This window comes from Chiloscyllium plagiosum, chromosome 3 (assembly GCF_004010195.1).
Source record: "Chiloscyllium plagiosum isolate BGI_BamShark_2017 chromosome 3, ASM401019v2, whole genome shotgun sequence".
NCBI lineage: Eukaryota > Metazoa > Chordata > Chondrichthyes > Orectolobiformes > Hemiscylliidae > Chiloscyllium > Chiloscyllium plagiosum.
The window spans coordinates 63,278,606-63,289,202 of NC_057712.1; positions in this window are offsets into that span (position 1 = coordinate 63,278,606).

A 10,597-nucleotide genomic window follows, 5' to 3' on the forward strand; every position below is an offset into this window, starting at 1 on the left:
CTGCATCCCCTGCATTTTGCTATCCCATTCTATGCATCCTAATTCTTGCCTAATCGCATTATAATTGTTCTTGCCCCATTGATAACTCTTGACCTGTAGCATGTACCTATCCCTTTCCATCACTAAACTAAACGTAACTGAATTATGGTCACTCTCTCCAAAGTGCTCACCTACAACTAAATCAAACACCTGGCCTGGTTCATTACCAAGCACCAGATCCAGTGTGGCCTCTCCTCTTGTTGGCCCTTCGACATACTGTGTCAGGAAATTCTCGACATACTGTGATGGAATTCTCCTCAAAATACTGTAATTTAATAGAGAAAAAAAATCTTCACATTACAACATGACCTCATCTCCCTTATCTAGAGGGAGGCGAGCATGCCAGGATATCTCCAGGATATCATAATTATATTATTTTCAGTAAAGGAGACCATACCAACTGAGAGGAGTCTCTCTTCTCTCTGCTGCAGGGAAGGTCAGTACAAGAATTCTCCTCCACCATCTCCTTCCAATGACTGAAGAGCTGCTCCCAAATCAAACTCAAATTCTGTGCAACATGAGGCAGAGATAACAGGATTATCATACCAAAACGAGTTCAACAAGATGCAGAAAGCAGGTTGCTGATGAAGGACCTTTGCCCGAAAATGTTGACTCTCCTGTTCCCGGATGCTACCTAACCTGCTGTGCTTTTCCAGCACCACTCTCTCAACTGCAGAAAGCAGCAGCAACCTCTATTCACTGCCTTCTTCAGCTTCACAAAGACTTTAGTCTCTGTCAATCAGGATAGATTACAGAACATTCTCCACAAATCAAGCTTCCCACAGAATTTGATTTTCTTTATTCATTTGTGGGATGTTGGCATCGTTGGCTGGCCAGCATTGATTGCCCATCTCTAATTGCCCTCTTGAAAATGGTGGTGAACTGCCTTCTTGAACTGTTGCAGTCCACCTGCTGTGGGTTGACCCACAATGCCTTAGAGAGGGAATAATAAATTAGTCCCCATCCTCTATCTGCTGCACGATGATATGCATGTTATCATTCTCACTAATGGATTCCCACAATCACAACGCAAAGGCTACATTATCATGCCTAAGGTCTTTTCTAACATTATCACCATAATATTTGACCCCACATCCATGAAGCTTCTGGCTGGAGTGGTGCTTCTACAGTGTGTAAATTACCACAAAATAGCTTTAATTCAGTCATTTGTTAAGAAATCTCGCAGACAATCAAATACTGAAACAACTATTTAAACTTTATTGCATGTAGCAACCTAAATAAGATCCCTCAAGTAATCAAGTTGAGCCTCACAACTCAATTTGGCTACAACCCAATTAATGGTGGAATTTCGCGATGATTCCAACCAATAGTGTCTGTCTCTGAGTGTGTCCAGGATCCAATCCTTGTGCAGTTTTGTTCTGTGGAATTCTGCTTCCAAGGAACCCTGGAATTGAATTCTGATACTATTTTCTGTCCTTCGCATTTGTGATGTAACCTTATTGATGACCCTTTAAATTCCTTCATTTACAATATTGACTACTCCTCTGAAACCATTGAGTCTGCAGTTTGTCTTATCAGAAGTAGTTTATTTGTTCTTTATTACATTTGGTATTGGCTTACTGTTTGAACATACAGCTTTCCTGTGAATAGTTTCTTAAATTCTTCTGCAGGGCCTTGTGGGATAAGGCTGCGCGTTATCAAGCAATTGTTAAACAGTTTTGCTTATATCGCTTTGACTCCTTCTTCTCCCAGACATGGTTAATTGATTTCAATTCCTCTATAAGTTTGTCCTTATCCCTTAACAGTTTTTTTTCCAGTTGCTTTCAATTTATGAACAGTAATTAAAGTTCTGACATTTTCACTATCACATTTCTCTAATAGATAAGCAGAAAACTCTTCAACATGTATCACCTCTAGTTCAGAACCAATACTACCCTAGCTCTGTCATTGAGTTGCTACATACACATGGCACTTGCATGTGTGCACACTCAGAGGCCAAGCACCAATCCATCGATCATCCATTCATGGAACTGTAGCAGAAAATAGGCCCGAGCCTAAAGGTTTGGTAAATAAAGTTGTTGTACCAGCCTGCTCCTATCATGCAACTCTGTCCCACAACTATCAAATCAACAACATGGATCAATTCTCTTACTTTGGGAACGTAATGAAGACATACATTGACAATTAAATTCAACATTGCTGCCAGTGTGCTATTGCAGCCTTTGGTCATCTGAAGAAGAGTATTTGATGACAAGGACGTCAAAACCCAGCACTAAGCTAACAATTTAGCAGTGCTAGCCACCCTCCTGTATGCATTGGAGAAATCCCTCTTGTTAGGCTCAGCATGAAACATAATTATTGTTTTGAAAGAGTATTTGACAGGATTATCTTTATGTTGTACTTCCTGATAAAGTTAAAACTGTATGAATCCAGTGACAACAATGATCACAAATGCTAGAACATCAAAGCAACATACTTTGGAGAGTTCTGTGCTTCATTCTTTCTGCTTTTAAGAACAACCCTTTGGAAAAAGTGTGTTTTTTCACAAAGCCAAACATTGCGGACAAATCAAGTGTTTTCTTCCTCTTTTGCAGAAAAATGTATGCTATATTTGCATGTGTGCTTGGAGATATTTAGAATGATATGCATTCATACTTCTATATTAAACCCTGTGATTATAATAATCTATTGTATTTTACAATATTTATTTTAATATTAAATCAGTAATTGCATTTATTAAGAAACTTGGCTTTAATGCTGAAATAGCTGACCAAGGTTCGATTTACACTAAATTCATCCTTAGTCCTTACACGTTGTTGAAAACTTGACAAAGGTAAACATTTAATTTGGTCTTAGTAACTGGGAAAAATAGTTTTATTGTAACTCACAGAGTCATAGGGCTAGAACAGCAGTATGCTTCTCCAATTTCAGTCCTAATATGCACATCAGTGTACTAGAATAAACCAAACCATTTACATTGTATATTTCTTGATGCATATCCTGTTATACACAGCGATAGCAGGATTTGATTAAAGAAATAAATACATTCAATGATTCTGCATGTTTGAATTATACTAATCTGGAATATCCGAAATAAGGTATGTGAACTTGCAGCATGAGTTAGTACCTGGGTCTTCAATGTTGAGGCTATTTTGGAGACATAGATAGAGCAGGGACAGGGATGGTTGTTGCAGGTTCTGAGAATTAGATGATTCAGTAAAACAGGGAAGATGGTAAAAGAGGGTGAGGTGTGGCATTGTTAGTCAAGGACAGTACTACAGTGGCAGAAAGGACATTTGAGGATACATCTACTGAGTTAGTATGGGCTAAGGTTAGAAACAGGAAAGGAGAGGTCACCCTGTTGTGAGTTTTCTATAGGCCTCCAAACAGTTCCAGAGATGTAGAAGAAAGGAGAGCAAAGATAGTTCTGGGTAGGAGCGAGAGTAACAGGAGTCTTTATGGAGTCTTTAACTTTGTAAATATTGGCTGGAAATACTATAGTTTGAGTACTTTAGATGGATCAGATTTTATCCAATGTGTGCAGGATGGTTTCCTGACACAGTATGTTGACAAGCCAACAAGGGGCAAGGCCACTTTGGATTTGAACCTGGCCTGATATTAGATTTGGAGGTAGGTGAGTACTTTGGTGATAGTGACCACAATTCGGTTATGTTTACTTAGTGTGGAAAGGGATAGGTATATACTGCAGGACAAAAGTTATTGCTGGGGGAAAGGCAATTATAATGTGTTTAGGCAAGATCTAGGATGCAAAGGATGGGGAAGGAAACAGCAGGGGATGGGCACAATTGAAATGGAGAGTTTATTCAAGGAACAGCTACTGCATATCCTTGATAAGCATGTACCTTTCAGGCAGGTCAAGTAAGGGAGCCATGGACTACTAAAAAAGTTGAATCTCTTGTCAAGAGGAAGAAGAAGGCTTATGTAAGGATGAGACATGAAGGCTCAGTTAGGGTGCTTGAGAGTTACAAGTCAGCCAAGGAAGACCTAAAGAAAGAGCTAAGAAGAGCCAGGAGGGGGACATAAGAAGTCATTGGCAGATAGTATCAAAGAAAACCCTAAAGCTTTCGAAAAGTATATCAGGAAAAAAGAATGACTAGAGAAAGATTGGGGCCAATCAAGGATAGTAATGGGAAGTTGTGCATGGAGTCTGAGGAGATAGGGGAAGCACTAAACGAATATTTTTTGTCAGTATTCACATTGGAAAAAGACAATGTTGCCATTGAGGATATTGAAATACAGGCTACTAGACTGGGCGGGATTGAGGTTCACAAGGAGGAAGTGTTAGCTATTCTGGAAAGTGTGAAAATAGATAAGCCCCCTGGGCCAGATGGGATTTATCCCAGGATTCTCTGGGAAGCCAGGGAGGAGAGTACAGAGCCGTTGGTTTTGATCTTTATGTTTTCATTGTCTCCAGGAATAGTGCCAGAAGACTGGAGGCTAGCAAATGTTGTACCTTGTTCAAGAAGGGGTGTAGAGACAGTCATGGTAATTATAGACCAGTGAGCATTACCTCGGTTATGGGTAAAGTATTGGAAAAGGTTATAATAGATAGGAGTTATAATCATCTAGGGAAGAATAAATTGATTAGGGATAGTCAATACTGTTTTTTGAAGGATAGGTCATGCCTCACAAATCTTATTGAGTTCTTTAAGATGGTGAACAAACAGTTGGAAGCGGTAGAGTAGTTGATGTGATGTTTATGGATTTCAGTAAGATGTTTGATAAGGTTCCCAATGGTAGGCTATAGCACAAAATATGGAGGCATGGGATTGAGGGTCATTTAACAGTTTGGATCAGAAATTGGCTAGCTGAAAGAAGACAGAGGATGGTGGTTGATGGGAAATGTTCATCCTGGAGTTCAGGTACTAGTGGTGTACCGCAAGGATCTGTTTTGGGGTCACTGTTGTTTGTCAGTTTTATAAGTGACCTAGATGAGAGCACAGAGGAAGGGTTAGTAAATTTGCGGATGACACTAAAGTTAGTGGAGTTGTGGATAGTGCGGAAGAATATTGCAGGTTACAGAGGGACATAGATAAGCTGCAGAGCTGGGCTGAGAGGTGGCAAATGGAGTTTAATGCAGAAAAGTGTGAGGTGATTCACTTTGGAAGGAGCAACAGGAATAAAGAGTACTGGGCTAATGGTTTGATTCTTGATAGTGTAGATGACCAGAGAGATCTCGGTGTCCATATATGTAGATCCCTGAAAGTTGCCACCCAGGTTGATAGGGTGGTTAAGAAGGCATATGGTGTGTTAGCTTTTAATGGTAGAGGGATTGAGCTTTGGAGCCATGAGAACATGCTGCAGCTGTACAAACCTCCTGTGCGGCTGCACTTGGAGTATTGCGTACTGTTCTGGTCACCGCATCATAGGAAGGATGGGGAAGCTTTGGAAAGGGTGCAGAGGAGATTTACTAGGGTGTTGCCTGGTATGGAGGGAAAGTCTTATGAGGAAAGGCTGAGGGACTTGAGGCTGTTTTCATTAGAGAAAAGAAGGTTAAGAGATGACTTAATAAAGACATATAAAATAACCAGAAGGTTGATAGGGTGGGCAGTGAGAGCCTTTTTCCTTGGATGGTGATGGTTAGCATGAGGGGACATAGCTTTAAATTGAGGGGTGATAGATGTAGAACAGATGTCAGTGGTAGTTTCTTTACGCAGTGAGTAGTAGGGGCATGGAACGCACTACCTGCAACAGTAGTAGACTCACTAACGTTAAGGGCATTTAAATGGTCATTGGATAAACATATGGATGAAAATAGTGTAGGATACAAAGGCTTCAACATTAAGAGCCGAATGGCCTGTTCTGAACTGTAATGTTCTATGTTCTATTGCGAATCCTGTATAAGTAGTAGAAGCCACACTACCCAAATTATCTTGAGTTTGGATTTAAGCTTTCCCTGATCTAAATATGCCTCTATAAATAGCTAAATGTTTTTCCTTATAACATGATCATAGAGATAAAAAAGCAGAACAGTTTTCGGAAGAACTAGTGATGACCATCTTGGCAAAATATGTGCTCATATAGCTGATACTTATGTGACAATGCTGTGGCTTTAACAAGTTATTTTATCCTGGTTTCTCTAAAGAGAAGTTTTAAGACAGAGGTGTCAAGCTGTCAAGTTGAAATGCCAGTAAAGTAAACAGCTTAAAACGATATAGGCAGCCTGTCTGGGTGGTCAGCTCTCACAAACTAGGCTTTCTAGTTTTTTCCTTTTTTAACTTTGAGAGTCAGTATCAGTTACTGTTGGAGTCTCATCAGGCTTGGAAGCTGCAGCAAAGCTATTCCCTAAGTTTTCGCCTGATACTTTTCTCTCTCTCTGCTAGAAATCCAAAAATTGGATTTCTGAATTTGCTTTTTTTGCCAAGGCGTGTGTTTATGAGACATTACTATATTAGAACAGTTAATTAGTAATAGTTACTGTGTTTATTATTCTGTTAAGTTTTCCAATAGAGTTAAATTATTCTAAATCTATCTTTCTTTTGTTGTATTTTAGCTATAGTGTTTAGATAATTGTGTTTTGCTTAACATTGAGCAGTTTGACCTATCTTGTGAGACCAAATGTAAACTAATGGCATCTCAGCCGGGCCCGTAGGAACCAACCTGACCTCCCAGTCACCGTCCATTTCAATTCCCTTCCCATTCCCTCTCTGACATGACCATTCTCAGCCTCCTCCATTGCTTCAGTGAATCATATTGCAAATTGGAGGAACATCACTTTATCTTCCGCCGGGGCAGCTAACAGCCCCGAGATCTCAATGTTGAATTCTCCAATTTCAAATAATCTCCCTTACCATTCCCCAACTCCCTTCCCAGCCTTTCCTCCTCCCTTCCAGCTAACAACGGGATTCATTCCTCCCATTGACCAACTAGGCCGTATCCTCTTCCTGTTTTCACCTATCACTACCTCACCACTCTGCCCCTCTCCCCAAAAACCATCCCACACTCCACCCCACTTATCTGCAGCTCCCCTTAACCCCACCCACAGTCGTGAAGAAGGATTATATCCAAGAAATTGACTTTTCCACCTGCCTGGCTTGCTACTTGTCTACCTTGGAATCCAGCATCTGCAGTTTTTTTAATCTTTATTTGGAACATGGCACTTTATGTTTGCCGTTAAGATAAGAAAAAGGTAGGGCCTAGGCTACCTTCTTAAAACATTTAAAGGGGTCTGGTCTGGTCCATAACACTTGCAAAAACAGTAAACTTGAGTGTAATTATTTAGAGAATGCATTTATTATATTTTATACTTCATAAAGTTTAATACAAATACCTAGTAACTTGAAGACCAAATACATCTATCCTGAATTGTTGTGCTGAAATAATGACTCAAATCATGACTTTTTATTTTCATTAAGAAACAGCCTGGTTTTCTGTCCTGAAAAAGAATACAGAATTTCATTGGCAGTGAGTTCAAATTCTATGTCTTTCTCAAGTACAGAATAAGGGAATATTAAAATGAGTCACGGTGTTTGGAATGACATGAAATAAATTTATATACAATCTTGTACCAGTGGGCATTTAATTCTTTGAATAATACTCACTTATTTGTACTAAATTAAGAGCCGTAAAGTAGTTTGCTTCCTCGTAGTGGTGTAGTTCCTTGTAATTTTGACATAACTACATAACACTGAGTTTCATAGCCCACCCTGACTTTCTGTCCAAGTTCTTCTCCTGCATTCTTAAACATTCTGCTTCCTGTAATTGTGAGTGAAATGTTTATTATTCAAGAATCATTAATAGGAAATTTAGATCTCTTTTAACATTTGAAGTATGAAGGCAATTAAGAGGGTTATCACTTCTAAGTGTGAAAGATGGACACATTGTAACCAGTTCTTAGTCCAAAAAACATATTCCTTGCTATCATTTGCTCTTCGCTAAATGTACAATGCAACTGAAAAATGGCTCAGACAACTCCCAGGGTTAGAGGACTGAGTGTCACTTTGATGGGCAAAGGTACAAGATTCAAGTGCATTGGAATATTGAAGAAGCATATACATGAAGCATGTATGTGCAAACACCAGCTTTCAGTAACAAATAAATGATACACTCTTATGGAAAGTGGAACAATTTCAATTATGCACCAAGGAAGTTGGACTTCAGTCATTTGCCTGCAATAATCAAACTCAGAAAGTGCCCGTTCACTGCTGCACAATGCAAGTTCTGGAACCTATATGGTTAGATTATTGATTATGTTATGAAGTTGAAAGCAGGTACTGTACCTTTAAGAGAGAGTGAATGCTGTTTTGCACTGAAAGCTTACAAGCACCTGTCATATGACTAATTAGCAGTCTCAGAGTGTACTGGAACATTGAAAATATGTAACATTTGGCTGTGAAATAGATACCTGAGTTGGTTGCTGTTTTGACAACAATTTAAATTTAACCAATCAGTTTAAATTATGCCCCAGGATATGAAAACCAAATCGAATTTGAATTTATTGTTTTGCCAGCATCAAATCAAAGAGATGATTCGATGTTGGGGGATAAAAAAGCAGGCCGTTTGAAAGTCAGACTAAGTAGGTGTCATCAAGAGTAACTGCCATCGAGACAGACCCAAACACTCTCTATCAAAGATACTTTTTCATACGAAACATATTCACAGCAAAAGAAAGAAGATGACCCAGGGTGATCTTCAGCCAAAAGAAGAAAGACACTGGAAATGACAGCCACTGTACGGTTTTAAAATTAAGTTGATGTATTAAAACAGCATATTGTTATAGAATTGGAGGCAGATAATAAGCAGTTCAGAAAAGGAGGGTTAGAATTGTGAATAGTTGTTGTTTAATTTTCATGTTTAGAATTAAGGAATAAATTGATATTATTTCTTTAAATAGTGGAATTTGGGAGTTCTCTGTCACTCATATTCTAACAGATTACAAGGCAAAGTGAGCTTTTCTGGATGCTTTGTTTAATTAACAGAAGGGTTCACTGCATAACAGTTATACTCTGTAAGTGAAGATTCGTTTGGTTGTCTAGTTCTGCTTGGAAGATTTGCATCAACCGTGAATTGCGGCATCTGTGATGACTTTGAGATCTGTTCAAAATCATTGATATTGGATCGTGATGTAAAAACACCATCAGTGAACTTCTACACCACTGCTGCATTCTTTATTAGCTACACTTCCATACAATAAACTACATATCCTTAGTATCACAGGTATTTTCAAAATATCAACCTCATTCTAGGAAATGGCCTCTAAACTCGTAAGCTATTGTATAATTTTCAATTATGGAAGCTATATACGATGATAGAACAAGAAATAAAGTTGTCAAAGTAACTTACAAAGAGCATTTATAAATTCAGCTGCTTAATTTCTCATTTGGCAGTACAATTTAAAATCTCCCTACCATCCCCAACCCGAAGTATGTTTATATGAGTTGTTATTATTCTGTGAACGAGTTTATTGTGGAAAATTCAAACTTAAGTATTTTATTTTACACACTTGAGGAGTATGTACAAGCAGGTTTTTGGGCCAGGGATGTTTTCTGGGAAAGCAAGTGACGATAAATAGAAGCCTAATTTTATTTGCACCATGTAGCTGCTGTGCTGGTGTTGAAACTACAAAATTAAAGTGCTTGTTCCATTTTAAAAGAAGCATCATCTCAAAAGTTTTGTAATGACATATTTTTGATATTGATAGTTAAAGATCAAGGTGAAAATGAACAACCAGTTGTAAGGTAGCCAGGTAGAAACACTAAAGCCGAGAAGACCATTGAATTATTTTTGTGAACACAGCAATAGGAAGATTATTGTTTGTAATCAGCATGCCAAAGGGACACAAAGTCACACCTCTCTGCTTATTCTTACTACTGTCCCATTGGCATGCTTTTGGTAAGTTGCTCATGCAGCTCACAGCTCATTCCAGCTCATTACTTTTGAAAGGCTAGCAAATGTTCTGTTCTGACATTGAACTGTGTGGGATGTCAAGGTTGTGGGTGAGGAGGTCAGTTGGTCCAGGGAAGCCTCATGGAAATTTAAGGCTTTTTGGGCTGCCTGTTGATATTTCTCAATTGGCCTTTTTAAAGAATCTTTTCTTACATGATTCAAGGCCTGCTATAACTGGACAAAGTGTGCTATTTCAATTGAATCTTCTATGGGGTACAAATTTAAGCAGCATTGCTGCGTATTTCCAGGCAGACATGCAGCATGCCCCTTTCTGAGGAAGGGTCAACAGATTCTCAACATTACCTCTGATTTCTCTTCACAGATGCTGCCAGACCTGCTGAGCTTTTCCAGCAATTTCTGTTTTTGTTTCTGATTTACAGCATCCACAGTTCTTTCGGTTTTTATACAGCATGCCTGTTTGCAGACACGCAGAAAATTGCATCAGGCAGACCTTAAACATGAATGGCAATTTGTGTAAGAAATGGATAACCAGCATTAAAAGATCCTTCCCTCCCTGCTTAAATATATCCACCCTCTACTGGTATTACTGACTTTCTTGTGACTGCGCATGATGTGGACAGCAGTGCTCAGGGCAAAATTTCAAAGTTATAGATAGCACAAAAGGTAGAAGTATTTTAAACTGTGTGTAAACTTCAAGATGACATGAACAAGCTGGTGGAACAGGTAAACA